A 21,360-nucleotide genomic window follows, 5' to 3' on the forward strand; every position below is an offset into this window, starting at 1 on the left:
CTACCTTCAATCGGATTAAGTACCTATACACTCTTCAAAGCCATAAATTGAAACTAGATCGCATATAAATTACGAAAATTTCATTACCACCACGATGCTATAAAAAATTTTCATATTTTACCCATATGGGAATCTAGGATGCTGCATTTTGATGCGAGGTTAAATGTTTTTTTCCCTTCTTATTCGACGATATTGACGGTCTTGCTTTCTGCATACGAAAATATTTTTATGAGCTATTAAAAAAAAAAGGAGACTTGTACCGTATCATAGTCCGGCATCTTAAAAGAGTTCATTTCTGCGCCAAATTATTGAAATAAAAGTTATGGGGAACCTACCTACCACATACCTATGAGATCGCGGGGTGCTCATTGCGCTGTGCATTTCACGGATATAACTGAAATAAAATTATAGACGACCTCCGCGAAACTTGTGATTTCTAAATTTAGATCCCTGAAGTCAGTTGTACAATTAGCAGTCCATCATTACCTGAACATAGAATAACACGACCTCCTCCTTTATTTACTCGATATACGAGTAATTCGAGTTTGTTTTTAATTACGTACCTACAACTTTTTCATTTGAATTGCTTTTGATGAGAAGTGCCGAGTTCCCTGAGTAAAAATTTTAGACTTCGTACTTACCAGAAATTATTTTTTCAACGATATTTTTACAATTTCTACGTACCTACAGTTTTAGCTCGCCAAAAATCTAAAACTTCGTATGAGTAGGTTTTTGGATTTCCAGTTTTGAATTTTATACATCAATTTCACGTAATAACTCCCGCCCCGTTCCCCCATTTAGCTGTTTTTACTTTTTTTTGGTTTTGATTTCGTACACTTTTTTGGAGGAGGGCTCCATATCAGGGAGCCGACATAGCTTGGAAGATTTGAATAAGTTTTCTCTTAAAAAGGGGATTATTTTTAAAAATTCTGACGTAGTAATGAAAAATTTTCGGATAAATTGGATTTTTTTTATTTTTTAAACTTTTTTTAGGTACAATAAATATCCTGAAAGTTGAATGATGATCTGTTGAAAATGCAGAAAATACGAAAATTATTGGTGTATTGATCTATGTACCACTTACGAAAAGTTATCATAAATTTATGAAAAAATTAGCATAATTGAGCAAAATTTTACAAAAATCGCTTAAACATTTGTCGAAGTACCTTAAAAATTGTTTAATATTGAATAAAAATTGATAAAAATATTGCAAAAATGCTCAGTTATGCGATTTGTTTCTCGGAAAATTACGAAAAATCAGTCAAATTTTGAAATGAAATGATATAATCGTGAAGAAAACACAAAGCATTATAAAACCCGTAAAATTATCATAGAAATCACTTGAAAATTCCAAAAATTGACGGAATTTCAGTGATAATAGATGCCAACAACCCTGAAATTGAGAAAATTCTGGACGTGGATGGAATTTTTCCATTATTTTTACCTTGGTCAGCCCGAAAAATTTCATAAAAATCACCCATTCAAGTTGAATTTTAAAGCTGCTTAATTTTAAAAAAAGGTCATATCGTCCAAAAGCGAAAAACTGGTCATTCAAAAGTCAGCAAAAGGTCATCCTTTTTATTTATTTATTTTTTCGATTTAGTACATATAAGGTATACATCTTGATTTTGCTGGTCTTGAACGATTTTGAGAAGAATAACTTGAAGGAAAAAAATTGTTACTCAGGATTTCAGATACCTTTGTGGATTCAAGAAAACACCTGCAGCTGTTTTTTTTGCTAATTTTTGGTATATTTTTTTCATAGCTAGTAAAAGCACAGTAAAAGGTAGTTCTACAAAATACACTTTTTCAATATTTTTTGGATTTTGTGTGTGTGGCGGGGAGGGGGGCAGCATTTCTTCAAACCAAAATTATTGTTGAAATTTTGTAATTTCAAAAAAAGGTCCTTTCAATTTTTTACCCAGCAAAAGCATTTTTTTTCAGAATTCTGAAAGAAGGACGGAATAAATGAAAAATTCTAAATGTTGAAGATTAAAAAAAAGAAAAACAGTCAAGAAATCTAATAGCAGGGCATGCAAGCGAATAGCAGAAGCAATCGAGCTCCCTGTTCTTACTAATTTTCTCATTTTTAATCCAAATGCAAATTCAAAACATTGAAAATGTATCAAAAATTACTCATGTTTTGAAATTTCAAAACAAACTTCAATATAAAGTAGAAGTGAGCTTGTTTGATCACCACTAAAACTCATTTAAAAATTGAAAAAAAAACTATACACCATAGTAGCCATTTTGAATCAGAACCTAAGCAATCCATTTTGAGATATTTTCACTATCATCGTCTTGCAGGATGTTCGAAGCTCTGTAAAACCACCTTCATCACACACAAGATCATGAAAATACTACGAGTACAAACAGTCGTCGATGAGTTATCAGAAGTGTGCAAATTTAGATAAAATTGACAGAAAATGACCCATGATACGTAACTCTAATAGTACTGGTACAAGGAGCATGTTCTGTTTCAATTTTGTATCCCCTCCCCACATTCTCTTTTTTTCTCCTCAATTCACTACACGAAGATTTTTTCCTATAGAAAGAAAGAGCAAGAGCGATTTTCCAAGTGAAATGGTGACATATCCCTTTGTTCAATTGAAAACGAATTATTTCAGTATCGTAAACCTATATATATGATCTATACAACGTAAAATTTGTACCCTCAAGAACGTCTTTTGAGGAAAAGTCGACTGGAAGTAAACTACGTAAATCACGCTCAGTTAAGTACACCAAATTTCTAACCTTTTCTCAGCTTAGAAATAGAAATAAAGATAAACGAATTACAGTCAAGACCCATGAGTGATACCAGCTTGGCGCTGAAATTTTCCTCCTACTACGTATAGTCTTCTGCCTAAGTAGTTATCCTTAAGAGTCGTATGAAGTGAAAATTCAACAAAACTGTACCATCGTAAATATCTACCGCCATGCGCCACCATTCCAACAAACAACAAAGAATTAAAAGCAAGTCTTCTTTTAGCGCCCTTAAGCAATAACTAAAGTAAGCTGAAATTTTCAAGATATAAAATTTCTTGACGTTTTTCGCGCCATTTTTATAACTTTTCCATTTACAAGAAAGTACAGCAAAACCAGGAAACTGTTCATCTTCTAAAAATACGGTTTAAAAAGAAAACCAACTTATTTAATTAACATTATTGATCTAATTCAGCCGTCCGAATTGTTCGAACAAAATTAAATATTCGAGGGAGGAAAAAACAAATTTTTAGGAATTTTATTATTATGTACAAGAGGCAAAAAAAAAACTCGAACCTCATTAGCAATCAAAACTATTTTCAATATTAAATATTAAAAGGCACAAAGTCAAAATCAACGAATAAAAGTATTCTATTCCATTCAACGCGTGCATATTTAAGCTGAAAAAAAAACAACGAAAGTACCTACATATAAACCCCCAAAATATTATTGCCAACAATATCTGTTTTTCAAATTCAAAAAAACATCTCGCTAAACTCATCTGCCAGTAATATTATCACGGTTACACATCATTTCGGATGCTTTAACCGTATAAATGCGCGTTTCTAAACGTAAAACAGGTCATAAAAGCACATAGAATTTGGTATAAAAGCTGCAAGAATTTCACCACATAATCGTATAATTTCTGGTAAATATGGCACGAGGGAGAAAAAAACCATGTGAAAAAAAAATATACGCGTACATATAACACGCGTCAAAACCAGCGTTGGTTGTACGTATTTTTGCGATTTTTTCTCAGCAGTTCGAAGACATCGTTGTCGTAACAATTATACGTATGTAGTATGTACCTATTTTAATATTTCGTTCGACGTTTCTTTACAGGCGTATTTTCAGCTTGTGTAGCTCGCTCGTGTAATCGAAAATGACAAAAACGAGACGTTTCATTAAATCGTCGACATTTTCGTTTACAATGAAAATGGCACGATACATAAATTCATCGCTGAAGGTAGATAAATCCACTTCCATTTTAAATTCGCGTTCAACCAATTTCGAACTAGAAGAACCGGAATGCTAAAAATAATCTTACGCATGGACTCATTTTCTGATTAATTATAAATTCAACCACAACTTGTCGAATTTTTACTCGCATGTTTACTATAATAATAATTAGGTACATGATATTTTTTGCCAATTTTTTTGTACATCCAGGCCGGGCTATGCAGTTGAAATCGCTCGCTATGTGTAGTAAAATCATTCAAAAAACTAAACAGAACCGGTTCCATCGACAAATTATCATCTATACGACTGATATTCGCACGTCGATACCAATTCCAGTATATCCTTATGGGCAATTATCGAGCGGTAATTGGCACTAGTGGGATGATTCAAATTACGCAATCGTAATTAAACTACCTATTTTTTTTTCAACCGATGAAAAATTCGAACAGGAGCACGAAACGTTTCACTTTTTATCACAGTTTGTTTATCATCCTTGAATTTAAAACGAACGTTTTAGCGGAGATTAATTCGTAAACGTAATCGTAATCGCAGATTTCAACTCTGTGTATACCTACCACGGTGCATAATTACCGAGGATTTGAATACATTATTTCATTGCCTAAATCGTACATTACCAAGAATGAAAATGGCCCGAAACTTGCTATTTCGGCTTTAAAATAAACATTTTACAAAATCTACTAATCAATCATTTTTGATACAGTTTTTCACAGCTATTGAAGGCTGCGATTCTGAAACATATTGAATTATTTCAAGATTAGTGGCGTCCTCGAACGACAGATTATTTCACATTTCACGCACACGTGTTCGCAAAGATCGTAAATCTTGGTAATTTAGTGAATGGGGCTAAATCTCGTATCGAATTCTTCCAATTTGAGACACGAGAATAAAATTTTATAGCTAAAAAATCGATTAGAAAGTAACGCCAGAGATGGAAAAAATAAACTGGAGAGAAAAAAAATTGAAAAAATTCTCGCATATGAAATTTTTCAAGCTGATTTGCATAAAAACTTGAAACGATGTGATTTTCGTTTCGAAATTTTTCTCTCTGTTGAATCTAAAATAAATTGAGGAAGAAAGAAACCGCGAAGTAACGATAAGGAAGCATTCAGAAAAATGAATGTAAAAAATTTCTCGTGAATTTATTGTCAAAGTATAGATACATTACAAAACTAGTCGAAATAGTTTGATAACCAATTATCAAAAATATGGTACCTACCAAAAAATCTTTGAAATTTTTTTTCTAATTTACGTTTTTATTGCATGATAATATGAGAGTTTATGCGATATGCGATAAAATTGAAAAAAAAACAATTTTATTTCATAATATGAGAAATTATGCGATAAAATTGAAAAAAAAATCAATCAGAATCATTGGAAAATAAAATGAAATGTGAGTTACATTTGTAAAAATTGTGGTTCTTAGAAACAGAAAAAAAATGCTGAAAAAGCAATAAAAAATTGTACAAAAATTTTAAAAGGGGCCAAGAGCACAGTAAATTATGGGCATTCTTATTTCTTCAGTCATTCGATCGATATTTTCTCTCCATTTTTTCTCGTAATTTTATCGTACCTATGGCTATTTGTCGTGCAAATCATTTTTTCTATCCGCTGTTTGTGAGGAGAGAGTATAGAAGAAAACGATGGTTAAAAAACTGAAATTGAAACAGAAACTGAAGTTGAAAAGATTTCAGTTTTTCATCGCTGAAAAAGGGGGTAATCGATTTACGTGTTTTTAAGCGGCGAGCAGTATTGAAAAATGTAAAAATCCCATTCGCCCCTGGTCATGGTTCAATTCAAGTTCGACGAGAATGACTGGCAAAATACACGTAACGTAACACAATCGATAGTAAATCGAATTTCCGATTCCGAGCATGGGTGCTTCGAAGCATATCCCTCTTCGTGGCTCAATCATAGTGGTCTTAATGGTAATTTGTTGGTATTTTTAATTCAGATTTTTTTTAGCCTCTTTCGCTTCTCAACATCAGGAGCGTTCATCTTCGACTGTGGTTTTTTACTTGCACTCTCGTTGCGGTTTCTGCGTTTTCTTAAGACATTATTTACTTTTCCGGCTAGTTCGATTTTCGTCTATTAACCCATCGCATCGATGCGTAACAAGGTCGAGAAAAATGATGAGAAATTGTAATAACTTGTTGGCGTTGCTGACGCAGACGCGGTTATATTCGATATGTTTATTAAATTCGAGCGAATATGTGTTTTTTGCGGCTGCAGCTTGAGAAAAAGTAATTACACTGGAGCTTTTTTTTTCGTATTCATAAAAAGCGAATTCGAATAAAGAACGTGTAAAAAGGCCTGCTGCGCTGGAGGATTGTTTTTTTTCTCCTCTCGCTTGTTCAAATGCACGCTTCATCAGTCTCAAAGACTCGTTTAAATGTAAAATCTGTTATAGACGTAGCCTACAAAAGGATGCTTTTTGTTGACTTAAGTCGGATGGCAGAAATAGCATTTTTATAAAGAAAGAAAAAATACACGATGAAAGTATACTTACTTACTGTGCGTAGGCCGGGCTGGGCCACCGGTAGCTTGATTTTTTGTTATAATTTTTTTGTTTGCTCAGTTCCATTTATTATTAGGTCTTTTGCGATGTTGTGATGTGTGCGAATGTTAACATTAACCTTCGGTCCCCTTACCCTGAAATTTGAACATGTGCAGTTCCAGTTGTGTATTGGTACGTTTATGTAATATAAATGAGATTAAATAACGACATAACCTCCTCATACTGTTAGACCAGTAGTATGTGAAAAAGTTACCGATGATTTTTTTTATCAAGTGTTTTGGTGTGTATGAGTTCATCTGTGCCATTTACCAGAAGGCTAATTTTTACCATTGTTGATTTTTCTGTTACAGATGATGAAGTTTATTGTTTGGATCGCCAATTGAAGATATTGAAGTTGAATTTTCATACTGTAAGTACAAGATTGTTGTATGGAAAATAGGTATAGTTTAATGCCATAAATCAACCTATATGTAGAACTCTCTACGTCGTTATAAATTATTCTGGCGAGAATTCGAGTATAATTTAGGCATTTTTGTTGACATTCGTTTAGCAAACGCTTTTTGCTACGAGTAAGGCAAGGTGAATTTCCTTCGATTCAAATTTAAGTAGATTTTTCTCAAACGTTCTTTATGGTAATTTCGCCTTTCGTTTGGTGGGTAGATGGTTGTTTGCTTTCGCATGTTGTCATAGAAATTTCTTAGATTTTTCAAAGGTTACATTTGGCAGATTTTACATTTTGCGGTGAACTTGTCGTTCTCGTTGTGTTGATTATTCTGTATATTCGGATGTAAATTCTCTCCTCTCCTCCCTCTCCTCCCTCTCTCGCTCTCTCAATGCTCATCGTCAAATGAACTGACGTCGCTGTGTTGCGGCATTTAAAACGGGGAAATGGTATGCTAGGTAGAAGTACTATGTAGTCTATATACCTCTACCTGACTGTTATTCGTATTACAAGAATGATATGTTGATAAATCTGCTCGGTTCGGTTTTAATTATAACGCGTATTGTCTTCATTTTGGTTGATTTATCGAGGCCTAATTCATTTATAGTTTTGGGTTTGATTTAACGTAAAGTGACGATAGGCTTATTCGTATGTTAATTTTCTCAATCTAAATGATTCGCTTTTGAATGTTTGAAGCGAGAGTGTTTTACTTATAATGAAGGTAATTAAGGCGATGGTATTGTTCTCGCGATTACTTGAGAATTATTGCGATTGCTTTCGGTTTTACCACACAATTCGCTATCTGTTTGATTTTAAAACAAGTTTTCGTTTCGTTTAAAGCTTCGTATCCATTTTGTGTTAGTTGATTGCATTGAAACGTTGTTAACATTCTGGCCGGAGAAACATTTACTTATCGAAGTTAGCTGTTTTGTGTTAAATCGTCTTAAAAGTTGTGAAACGAAATATCTTTGAAGAAAGTCAATTAAAATTTGAAAGAGGATGGAAATGGAAGGGGGAAAAGGGTCATTCTGCACACAAAGTATAATTTTTTCAAGATTTTTCAGCTTTTCTAATTGCTTGCAGATGTGCATTTTCAGCGTTACGGTTTCAAAGCGCTGCCTATTGCTGAAAGTGCCCCAGTTTCGCTTTTTGCCAAAAATAGTAAAAAATCTCAATTTTGTACTAATTTCCAAATAGTCTCGACGTTTTCATGGTGAAAATTGTCACTTTTTCACATATCCTCATTTCTTTATAAAAATTGCCCGAAAGTCTCGCTTTTTAACTGAAAAATTGAAAAAAAAGTTTCCCATTTTCGATAAACATTGCCAAAAATTATAATTTTTTTGCGTCGTGTTTTTTGCTAAAATTGCTAATCTTGCGTTTTGTCAAAAATTATCCTCGGTTTTTTGCAAAACACTCCAAAAAGTCGTACTTTTTACCGAAAAGTCTTGCTTTGCCAATGATCGCCAATGAAGTTGTCAGTCTTGCTTTTTGCCAAAAATTGCCAAAAATTCTAGATTTTTAGCAATTACTATTTTTTCCTAACTGTGGGTGGAAAGTCGACTTTTCCACCCTCGCGTTATAGAAATATGCGTTTTTCACCTTCGTAAAGAAGGTCTCACTTGTCAAAAAAAATGTGATATTTCTTTTCCAAAAATTTCTAAAAGTTGCTGATTTCTACTAAAATTGTCAAATTTTTGCCCTTTGCAGAAATCTTGCAATTTTTAAAGATTTTCATTATTTTTTCAAATCTATCCAATGGTCCTTTCTTTTTTGCCAGAAATTGTCAAGAAGTATCACTTTTAGCAACAATCCCCAGAAAATTCTACGCTTTGCTAAAATATTGCAAAAGTCTTGCTCTTTGCCAAAAGTAGTAAAAAGTTCTGGCTTTTCAAATTGCTAAAGTTTCGTTTATTTTTCAAAAAATTCCTAAAAATTTCATTTTTTTCTCGAAAATTGTCCAAAAGTCTCGTTTTTTCAGAAATGTTCTTTTGTAAAAATTGTCATTGCCTTTGGTAACTTTTTCGAGCTTTTTTGGTGGTTAACTTAAAGTTACTTTTTCTGAGGAAAAATTGGAAACGAGCCGTGTTACAATATTATTTTCTGATGCCAAAAATTTTGGTCGTGTAATTATGCCAGCGGTTTCCTGAAAGAAAATGTTGCGAGGTTAATTGTTTTGGAACTTGAAGCTCCTCAACAAGAGTCTGCTGAGTTCTTTATTTTTTCATGTGATGTGTGAATTGAAAATTACTTTTTTGATGCATAAAACCTATCCCAATACATCGGATAATCTTACGTCGTTTGAATTAATTGATAAAATGCGCATAAAATTGTTACATGTCTTATTCGATGATTGCATCTAAGCAACTTATTAGTCATCCAGTCACATAAAAAATTTTGGTGGGTATTTCGTAAACATCTCATAATGTATATAAAATTCTATTCACGTCGAATGATGAGAAAAAAAATTGACGCTTACGAAAATCGCGATTCGGCAAATCACTTCCAAACATTATTGACTCGTCGCCAGCAAAAAATGATAATAGATGGTAAAATAATAACTAGTACATACAAGCACTTACAATCGCCCTGACTCGACTAATAATCGATTTGATATAATTTTTTATGTCCGTTAAGTATGTGTATGCGATGCAAGTAGGTACATTCATTCATGTTTTTAGGAGTTTGAACTTGAAATAGACAAGTACTTCTCAATCATTATGAATTGTTTTAAATTACTTTTGAAAATCAATCGTCGAACTACGTAAAACTCGAGTGTCGAATTATTGTTTACGTTAATTCTTTTCGACACATTCTCGCTGCGATAGCGGTTCGAAAATTCTATAGAAAAACCACGCCAATTTTCGATTCTTAAATTAGAAATCAAAACTTTTCAGACGAAGCGTAGAGGTGCGGTAATTTATCAGTTCTGTAATTGAACCGAGCGGGTATTTAAAAATACAAAAAAAAAGCACGAACACTTTCAGAATGCGTATTGGATTTTTCAGTTTCCTTATCCAGCACAGTGAAAAATACTTCTTTTGTGCTTTCCCATTCGATCAACGAATTGATTTTAAATTAACGTCGACACCGAAGCAAACTTCCGAAGGCAAACTTTTGGAAAAAACTTTCCGACGAAAAAAATTCGTCTCACGTTGCCGGTTTAGTTGGCATTTTACATATTTTATTTTACTTTTTGGTAACCAGTACGCGTTTTTCTTTCTCTTCTTTTTACCTCTCTGCACCGAGTATACTCAGGTTTCTCTCTGATCTAGTTTTATAGTTCAACATTCAGCTATTATAAACTTTGAAAGATAACCTTGATGGGTGTCCGGTGAGTTTTTGGCAAATGTAGTGGTCGAAATGCGATTCGATTACCGCGATCGACATATAGCATTTTATTGTAATTTCACGAATGAACCATGGTCAACTCAAATCATATTACTGAGGAATTTCATCCCTATCTGCCATCGTCGGTAATTATAATATATCCGGTTGAAATTTTATTGTAAGTGGAATGTTACTCGATATTTACACCTTCCTTTCTTTTTATTTCTTATACTTATAGTATTAAAACTGGAGAACGACTGTTACCTTAGACGAGTATTGAAAAAAAACTTTTCCATTATCATGTTATATGCATAATGGCATAAAAGAATATCTACACCAATCCATAGGCAATGTATACCATCTCCTGTGCTGCTGCAAACCGGTTGAATTTTTCAATTCGATGTACGCGAGAAAAATTTGTCTTTTTTTTCAACTTGTATCGGCATTAAAGAGCAGACCACGTAACTTGTTCGGCCAGAATAAACGTAATAAAGAAATAATGGCGCACGTACCAGACGATGCAGAATGTCGCAATGGGTACCTTCGACAATCGACATACATCGAATCGTATTAAAAATACATTTTCATTTTACACGTAATTCTGCATATAAGATATACTCTCGTACATATACGAGTACGTACGAATGATAAACAGCATCCATGGCTTGTTTGTATAAAACGTAATGAAAATTTAATCCAATTTCAAATAAATTCTTGTCAAGGATTTCTGGTGTCTGTGATGCAGCAGACGATTTCTTATTGTCGTGTCATTGTACTAACTACAGCAGAGAACTACGAGTATATTCTATCGGAGATGCTCCATAATAATATTATGGCGCGCTTTTTTCCGTGTTTTTGTTTTATTGACCGTGAAACCATTTCAGAATTTGGATTCTCTCTCGGTTTTTGTGGGTAATAGGTCGAGTTTTTCCTCCCCCCCCCTCCTTTGTGAATTCTTAACATACTCGGAGATACACACGTATTTGCTGAAAATGTGCTCATTTGTATTGTTTATTTTATCGGGTAGATATGTTTTCACAGACGCCAAAATAGTTTGGAAATCCACCGGATCGTAAATTACACCGTTATTGTTAAAAAAAAGTTCGCTGTTGGAAATGTACAGTCGCTGTTTCATTTTTATTGTCATTTTTTGTTTATTTATTAATTTTTTTTTTTGGTTTTTTGATAAAATGCTGTGGACATTTCTCATTTTGGAAAATTCCATTACTTAAGGGCGAGAAAAAAACGAAAGAGTATTGCTACTGTAACGAATCAAATTTTGCGTGTGTTTTCCTCGAAATGATTATGATGATTTGTCTCTTCTAGGCTCACAAATCAATTTTAATATGATTCTCGATGGATAGATGGTCCGCGATCAATTAGTCAATTTTTGAACATGAAAGTTATTTTTGTTGCCTCGAGTGTATAGTGTTAGTAATTCAAGATACATATAAGTATGAAATTTCTCAATTTTTTAGCTGATCATTGATCAAAGTTGAGCTTTGCCCGCAGATTCTTGGTAGAAATGGGTTCGGTAAAAATTTCTCTTTTTTTTAATTTACAAGTAAAGAAATACGTGTATGATGAAAGATTTAAAATGGGGTATCCCTACCTACGAATTATTTTGCCTAAAAAGTACACATTTTCAAAAAATGTCATCAAATTAGAGTTCACAGCGTCAATCTTCAGCACTTTTTCGTTCTTGCAAAATTTTAATTGATGCAACGTAAACGATCAATAATTTTTCATTTTATTTCTATACTTACGTTAGGTATAAAAAGTATGAAAGGAAAAACTTAGATGAAATAATCGAACGATAGACTAATTTTCCAAGACATTATTTTTTTTGCTCTCTATCTAACAAAAAATTAATAAACTGAACTTTTTTTTCGTTGTATTATTCATTTCGAGTTCTCGGACTTGATCCACTTCAATACAGTATTTTTTTATTTTTTCATTTATCGGAGTGTATATCAATTATGTATAAAAGAAAAATGCGCCTGTCCTATAATTTTGCTGGTTCCGTTTTTACAATTTTTTCTTCGAGTCGTGTTATCAGAATTGAGTTGCTTTCTCATAATTAAATTGTAAACACGTTTTTCGCGTTGAGATTTTTTTTCGTCTTTTTTTTTGAGGTGAACGTACTTTTATCCTGGATGAAAATATTTCTTTTTATAAATTTGAACTTAGAATTTACCCTCGAGGAATTTTCTTTTTTGTGGGTATTGGTACGATAGGTATTGAATTAATTTTTAAAATTGTAATTTGAGCGAAGAGTAATTTTTCATATTCGAATACTCTTCGTTTTAGTTGTGTGTTTTTTTCATTTCACGATTCACTGAAAATTGTAGATTTTAGCTTTTGTTTCATTATTTTAGAATCGCTCCTATCCGTGTGAGCAGAAAAATGAAAGAAAACATGAATTGCAGAGATCATCGCTATTTTGAAATTTTTTTAAAATCCACTCAAATATTTAAACATCGAAGGTTTGAAAAATGGTATAATACTGTTCGAGCCCGTGGGAATGAGGGAGGGAGAGGGAGAGGAGAAGCATACTTGATAAATATCAAAATTATCTTAAAAATATCTTCCCTGTTGGTTATTCTTCCTCGTAGCATTTTTTTTATTTTGCTGAAAATTTCAGCTCAGAATTGGAATTATATTTATCTACATTCCGAGATTTGAATTAATTATCGATAAAAATGACCTCGTTCACTAATTTCTATCTAGCCAACACTCGATCTCGATATAAACAGAAGTTTTCACATTTCATCCCTTCACAATTCACATCTTTCCTACGCATATAAAAAGGGTTAAATTTAAACTTATCAAACCTTAACTTGGTTAATTTTTAATTAGCAGTGAAATTGTTACGAAAGTTTCACATTCTTTCTCGAATGAATTTCCGGCCAAACGTTTCCTTGTAAGTTTATAAATTATTTTGCTAGCCTTAATTTTTGTAGAATGAAACCATTGAACCAACAATAACAACCCACGTAAAAACGTTTATTCTTCGAAAGTTAATACGATGCAGATTAGTGGAAATGATTTCCTCATCAATCATTATTCATTAGATAGTGGCTCGCGCTCGCAGAACAAAACATTTTGGCTATATCGTCACCAAGTCGAGATATTAGTCCGGAATCTGGAAGAAACGTCGTCGGTGAAAAAAATAAGCGACGAAAAAAAAAACAAGTCGAAATTATACTGCAAGGTCACGCCGCAGTAGAAAATTCAGGTTATGGAATGCGAGCGTGGAATTTGTAATTAAATTGTGTCATTAATTCGAGATATTTTTCGGAATACGCACTGCCATCGCCATTCATTCGTGTTTGAGTTAGTTTGGTACATTAGTGTATATATAATATATATGCATTGTCGAGCTATTAAAACGTGCTTGTGATGGTGAAAAATTAATGCAAATAAAAGCACTTCAATTATTTGAGGATGTATCGATGCTGGATATGCTTTACAGGGTGTCCGAAGAGTGAATGATCGAAGTAGAAATTGTGACATTGGAAAAAAACCAAGACGATTATGTTGCTATTTTAAAAACTGAATGGGGCAAAACCTTTTCTAGAAGAGATAGTCAAAAATGATTTTTACTATGGATTTCGGCTGATTGCAGAATGGAAGGGACAGTAGTTAGGGCGTGAACTGGCACCCAGGTTTTTTGGTACCTTCACACCCAGTACCTACGCGCCGAGTGCATAGGTACTGGGTGCGAAGGTACCAAAAAACCTGGGTGCCAGTTCACGCCTTAACTACTGGGGACAAACATGTCTATGAGGACTCAAAATTTCCAGTGAGCTACAAATTTGAGTTACTCTCATCTCCTACAGCTTCTACTGTTTCGAAGATGGATAATTTTGTTACAGACCTTTTTTCTCGTTTTCAGAAGTTATATACACCGAAATTTTTGTTCAATAAAAACTCGATTTCAATTTTGCTTGGATTTTTAAAAAATTTTTCTCATCATTTTCAACTCTTTATAACTCTTCTAACCTTTGGGATAGATCACTAGGTAGAGAACTTTTTTTTGTTTGTCTTCAGAAGTCATACCAGGTAAGCCAGGTTTCATATTGACGATGAGAACTAACATTTCTTAATCATTCAAAGTGATAGTCCATTAAATTTTAAATTAGAAAATTTCAGAAAAAGAATCTATTCGCAGCTCCTTTTATTTGCAAGCTAGGCAAAAACTTATTTGATCAAAATTTTCTCAATTTTTTATATAAATGTACTATCCACCTTCATGATCGAAAATTAATTTTGATTTTGACTTTGTTGGAAGGGTGTTCGCCCGTTGACCTTTCACGATGAGCAATAAGTTCATTGGAATTTTTTTAAAGTGAAATTTGGTCCTTGATGACATCCAAATTTATAATTTGACTCACTTTTCGGACACCCTGTATACTGGTGAAGTGTTAAAATTGGCGTATGAAAACCATGACTAGGTGGAAAGGGGATGTGAAGGGAATACAAGCTCGATTACAGTACGTCGAGCTGGTGTGTAAGTGGAATGGTTTTTGTGCTGATGTGATGGGACCTTTAAAAGAGATTTAAAACGTACGATAGAAAAATAACTGCACAGAGGCAGAGCAGTACGCTGTACAGTTCCATTAATGTGATTAACAATCGCCGTCAAAATGCCAGACACAAGGCTCTTTACAATGGTTTCGCGTCCTATATACCACGTAATACACTAGGTAGGTACCTACGTAGCCGGGTAAACACGATAATTTCGACTGACAGAAATAAAAGAATGAAAATTTCATAATGCCCGCTAAATAAAATATTTATTCGAAGATGGCAAAACATACGTCTACGTACATATGTAAGTTATTAAATTGGTGGCGCTGGCGATCGTTGATGGGGAAAATATTGCGCGATAATTATGCGTTATAGGTGAGTTTTTTTTAAGGCGATAATGCAGTCATACGTAATAATAGTCGCCCTTCGCTCGTAGGTATGGCTTTTTAACTCGTTACGTCGCCGTAACGTTCCAATATTTACTCGTATAATTAATTTCAGCGCATTTGAAAAGCAATTGCGATTATCGTGGGGTCTACCTCGTACTTACATGTACGTGGTTTCAAAGTGGCATTTCCGATTCCGACGTGTATATGAAGTGTGAACTATGAACTTGGCGTTTACGATTGAATTGAAAAGGAAAAAAAAACACGTTTTAATTGAGAAAAGAAAATAGGTACCTAGCAATCGTCCGTCTGCGAAGTGCGAGTTTTTATGAAATATTCTTCATTGTGGAATGTTCTCGGAAATGACACGATGGAGGGCGCGAAGGACTCGCAATCTTGGCTCTTTTTTTCCAATTTAATTATCATTTAACGAGCACTCGAACGAATTCGGAAGCTGAAAAGGTATTGTGAACGGATGCGCTGCCGAGTTGCGAAAGTCACAGAGTCAGATGAACAATGGATCAAAGAGCGTTTATTAAATTCGACGGCTAATTCGCTTTTCATTTAACGGAGTTCTTTTTTTGTTTTCTGTTGTTTTTTTTTTTTGTTTCCGCATTCGGTTTCATTGATGGGTTTATTATTTACGCAACCCAACACTTTCGTTTAGTTAAGTTTAGATTTTTCAAATTCGCGTTCACGCGTTCGCAAGTTGACATAAACAAACGTACGTTGTGTCCCATTATGTATCCGGTTTTTTTGTTCCCCTTGCCCCCTTTCTCCTTCCAACGAAGGTGTAAAGCTCACGTAAAGCACTGCCAACGACGACGCAGCAGGTTCGACCTAATCCCTATGTCGAGGTTAATGATGTACAGTCATGTATATTTGCATTGGTAAGTATTGATAGATTGATGATGGGTATTATACTGCTAAGGATGAATAATCAAACGAGAACTATGCGATATTTTTTTTCTTCTATTTTTCTAACCGGTAATTTAACCGTGTTTATGAACTGGTAATTTCTATTTTCGTGTGGTCCTGGTTGTATTGATTGATTTATACGCGCGTATAGCTTGGGCTCGAGCTGTTATGCATCTCTATAAGAGTGTCGAGTATCTGCCTATACATATGTGCTTATTGCTGGTTCCGGTGGGCTGCATTCTTACGAAGGCTGTTTCCATTCGGGTTATTATATCGTCGCTGAGCGACGACGGACGCTTGGACGATGATTCATACCTACATATTTGCGGTTTTCATCGTCGCTCAATTGTCTGCTGGTAGTTCTGGTGTTTTTGTAATTTGGATATCTTACCTATGAGTCGATGTCGTGCCAAAGTAGGTTACCTAACAACTTGTTTGCTGACATGAAACCATTTTGAGGAGGAGGGAGGGCGAGAAGAGAGTTTTTCGAGCTTCGGATTTTTCGAGTGAGAGAGATTTTGGAAAGGTTCTTGGTGATTCAATTTTTCCTTTTTTTGTTCTTTTTTTAATTTCGAAGTCACTCGTCACGTCAGATACAGAAAAATAGGAAGCAGATTTTATGAATCTACTAAAAATGACGAAGCGTATCGTATACGTAGGTATAGGTACCTATTCAAAAGTTTCCAACGTAACTTGACTTTCTCAGATCAGTGATAACTGTATCCGAGCTCGTAATAATTTTTAGGCTTCATTTTGAAAAAGGTGCGTGACGGAGGGGGGGGTCATTCCACGTCAATTCGACCAAAAAGTGGTATGGGGGGGGGTCGACGATTTTTTTGAAATTTTTCCGGTAAAAAGACCTACCGAAGGGATGACCAATGGCGCAAATCGCAGCTCTCTAGCCCGATTTCAAAGGCTGCTATAAGGGGTGTCAAAGTTTTCAGTGAACATGAAATATCATCCATTTCAGCAGTGGATTATGATTTTTATGATATCACCAAAAAGTCTTTCAAAACCCTCAACTATTGGAAAAAGTTCCATTTTGGAAGGTATCGCGGTTATTGAGTAATCCACTGCTGAAATCGATGATATTTCATAGTTCACTGAAAACTTTGACACCCCCTAGCAGCCTTTACTGGAAAAATTTCAAAAAAATCGCCAACCCTCATTACCACTTCTTGGTCGAATTGACGTGGAATGACCCTGGGGGCACTTTGAGGAGTTGAACCCAAAAAACGATTAGATAATCAAATTCGACGTTTTTTTTATTATAATTTTTTTTACAATTTTTTCATCGTTTTGATCCTCAAAAATATAAGAGCTTTCAAAATTTTTCTGTCTCAAGCACCATTCCACCCAATGGGAAAGTAGGTATGTTAAGATCTTGAAGCTCATCTCCTCCTTTTTCGAACCGCTGGAAGATGGGGACAAAATTTGCTTCAAATCAGGATACTGCCAGTTTGAACTTGAAGGTCTGTTGATGTGTGTATGATTAGATAACCGAGATTGTTGTGTAACTGATTCTAGTACCCAAAAATAAAATTACGTATAAGTAGAATGTACATGCAAAAAAATCAAGCCGACAATCAAATTACTTTTATTTCGTGATAATTCGCAACATAACTCGAGGTATTTCCGTCAAAGGCGACATTATTCACGAGCACAATAAATCACAATATCCTAATCACCAGCTCGCGTTACAAATTTTCTGAACAAATTGGTCGTTTTGGGAGATATTAGCTGGAAAAAAAATCGTGCATGCATGAAATTCGTGCATCGGAACTTCGGAAGGAAACAACGATATATTGGTATAATATGCCGAGACTTACGCAAGTGAAAGGTGCTTAGCTTTCACTGCATTCAAAAGAATATACTTAGTGTTTTGACATTGGTAATAAATTCGCTAAAATAAAAACACACTAATTAACTAATCGCTTAGACAATGTCGCTTCGTATGTAAACATTGTATTCGTATTATAATAAGTTCAACGAGTATGTGCATGAGAAACAAGAATCAATTTGAACGCAAACCGCTAGTTTTATCTTCATAATTTGTTCTAAAGGGAAGTCGTTCACAGAGAGATAAAGATTATACGAACAAGTGCAGCAGATAGTACTATAGAGGAAGTGTCGTCATTTTAGTTCATAGCGAAACTGCGTGTAGGTAATGGTATCTATTTCAAACAATATCAAGATATGGTTAACTGCTGTTACTTGTGTAAATATTCAAAGATTTTGGCCTTTATACTTGTACTTACCTAGGCTAGACCTATGGTAGCCTATTAGTCTAATGTAATCAATTCCCATTGTTTTTATTGATACGTGATCTTACTGAAATGAAACACGTTTTCGTACAAGAGGTAGTCTAGTTTATGCAAAACTATATAATTGCATCATTTAAAAACTTGGCTCGTTGGCTAAGTAAGGTGATCCGATTACTTATCTCGGTATTGCCCGAACACGGTGTAATGTAAACAGATTGCAATTATGCAAAAGTTTCGACTAGCTAAAAAAAATCAACGTAGTCGTTAATTGTACGTACTCGTTGGTAATACTGCCATATCTATGCTACATCAAGTAATCCTATTTTTCGATCATAGTTTCCAAGGTGGCATTAATTTCCCAACCTCAGCTGTAGAATGAGAGATTATCAAAAAGCATAGGATAGGGTAAAGTATAGAGACATAGAGTCGCCCAAATAAATATTTCAACTCGCCAAACATGCTAGAAACTTGTACCCCTTTGAGAAAGCACTTCGCTGTGGAAAAAAAAAGAAAGAAAGCTCATTTCGTTAAACTATGTAAAAAAGAATGCCGCCATGCGAAGCTTCTTTAGCGAATTTCTAAAGCTACAAGTACTGAAAAATTAATACCACTAACTCGAGTCGACTATATTTTCAATGAATACATTATAAATCCGGATAACTCGCTTCGTTCCGTTGTGAAAAACATTTTCTCTACTTTTTAACCTAACAACCGATTAAAATCAACTTTTTCAAAAAGAGTTTCAGTACATATATATAACGGTCTACATTTAAATTAATTTTTGCCGAGCCATCGAGCGAAGCTAGAGTTTTCCTTCCGAAACGTTAAGTACAAAGACCAACACGTCTTGCTGTATACAGGATGTTTCATAAGTGCTAGAGCCCTTCAACTCTTCAAGTAGGCAACTTATCCTACTTCAAGTGTGTATGGTTGCTTGATATTCGAATTGTTGAGAGTAGAATAAGTTCGTTTGGGATTTTTTAAATTCAGTTTTACGCGGAATTTTCGACTTTTGGTCAATTGAAAACTGTGGTGAGATGGAAGTTGCAATTTACTTTTGCAGCCCTGAATACTATTAATGCAAGAAATGATGAAATGGTTCTCAACTGTGATGATTATCTTCAATTTATTCCAAGGGGCGAAATTTCCATTTTTGATGGAAATATTTTAGTAATCTCTTTAGGAGGAGTAATTATTGAGAATAAATTTTGGCCATCGATTGGGGGGGGGGGGATCAAGAGGAATCATGAACATGCCACACACCTGTATATTTTGTCAATTTTCTCCGTGCCCGTATTATAATGTTTACTTGAAAAATCGAACCGTGTCATTTTGGGGACCACTTGATGCTCCTCAACGAGTAAGTAATAAAAATCTATAAATTTTTATTTTGCTGAAATTTCAATTTTTGCGATTTACGCACATGTTTTGAGTTCACTTAATATGAATTCAAACGTAAATTTTTAGCCCAGTGGATCACCTGAGAGGGAATCAAGGAGTTCCCAAAATAGCGCAATTTAATTTTTCACAATTTTTTAGGTGCTTGTTCAAATGTTCAGCAAAAAATTGAAAAATTGTCAACTTACATTCATCTCGACTCCCTTCACTCCCTCCTCTCTTCTCAGTAACTTTGCGTAATCCATTTATAATTGGCCTACCTTGCGATGAGGATGAGTTGCCTATTTGCTGTTTCGAAGGAAGCTCACGATTTACGATTCACCCTGTATCTACGTGCACCAGTAATCCAGTATCTTATTTCAACATTACGAGGAAAATATCCTCGAATAACTTTAGTCTACAGCTATTATAATTATGGCTAAGACGACATCGTATCAACCGTAGAGCTCGTCTCAGACAAAAAATTTATCCTCGATGCAATAAAAAATTTCATTAAAGTAATCTTCAATCATTATCTACAGCTGTTGGTAGGTTTATAGAAGTATTTTTCACAAAAACAAAAAAAAAACAAAGAAAAAATTAATAAACGAAGTTCTGAAATTTTTTACTTCTTGTAGCGTAGCGTAGCGTATAAAAGTAAAAGAAATATCTCAACATTGTACAGATACTTGATGTAGGTACCTATACTTATTCTAAAAGTGCCAACCGCTCGTAATGATGTGTGTTTTTTATTCAGGATATTTGATATTTATATACTTGATAGTAAAAAAAAATGTTAAAAAAAACTGAAAGTTGTTTCTAACACTCGAAGAAAATGTAATAACAATTTCGTTAATTAAGAATACACTGCATGATATTCGTTTATAAGTATAATATACTTCGTGAAATATACTTACTCGTAACCTAAGAAAACATATTTTGAAAATAACCAGCTCGGATGAATTTAATCTATTTTTTCGACTCCAGTTATAAATATAATATACGAAGTATCTCTCGTCGAATATTTAGACCGAAACCGAGCTAATTATTCATTTAAAAACGCGCCAAAATAATAAACGATTTCAGCCTCGTAATAAATCAAAATGCGACCCGACTGACGTGCCGGTGCTTCCGTGCAAAAGTCAGTCGGAAAATGAAATTTTTATTAAAAAATTACCTCACGTATTATAACCGGTTAATCAGTCAAATACTCGGCGTCATTTATAAATAGTATTTAACTACCTGTAACTACGTTTTGTAGATAAAAATCTGAAGAAAAATTGCTGTATCTGCTTATATGTAGTTTTTGACTCATGCTTCGCTCATATCTTCTTCTTGTTTCGTGGTCGAATGAAAGAAAAAGTTTCGGTTGCCGGAAACGCACGGGTTAGTTTACGGAAATGGTATTTTTATGGAGAAGTAATGTACAAGTTTTATACTATACATATATACGTCATTTCTGGAGTACAGTAGCAGACTATAAGTCACCTTACATCGCTGGACACCGGGGATAGTGTTAGAAAATACTTGTAATAATTTCATTTACTTGGTTGTAAAACTTACAGTTTCTCGTAATCTAATTTTAAGTGATTTCTCCTCACTAATGTATCTATTGAACTCGTCGCTAACGTC

At 34.1% G+C, this 21,360-nt stretch overlaps 1 protein-coding gene across 3 annotated transcripts in view; it reads left to right on the forward strand.

Annotated features, from left to right (window-relative positions):
* Positions 1-21,360, forward strand: part of LOC135832816 (beta-1,4-glucuronyltransferase 1) — a 155,730-nt gene that overhangs the window by 35,084 nt on the left and 99,286 nt on the right. For 2 of the 3 annotated variants that reach the window (XM_065346305.1, XM_065346306.1), the window contains one exon: positions 6,829-6,887. The exons of the other annotated variant lie outside the window; for it this stretch is intronic. The gene's annotated coding sequence lies outside the window, so the exon portion shown is untranslated. The remainder of the gene's footprint in view (positions 1-6,828; positions 6,888-21,360) is intronic. 3 annotated transcript variants of the gene reach the window in all.

Source organism: Planococcus citri, chromosome 1 (assembly GCF_950023065.1).
Source record: "Planococcus citri chromosome 1, ihPlaCitr1.1, whole genome shotgun sequence".
In the NCBI taxonomy this organism is placed as follows: Eukaryota; Metazoa; Arthropoda; class Insecta; order Hemiptera; family Pseudococcidae; genus Planococcus; species Planococcus citri.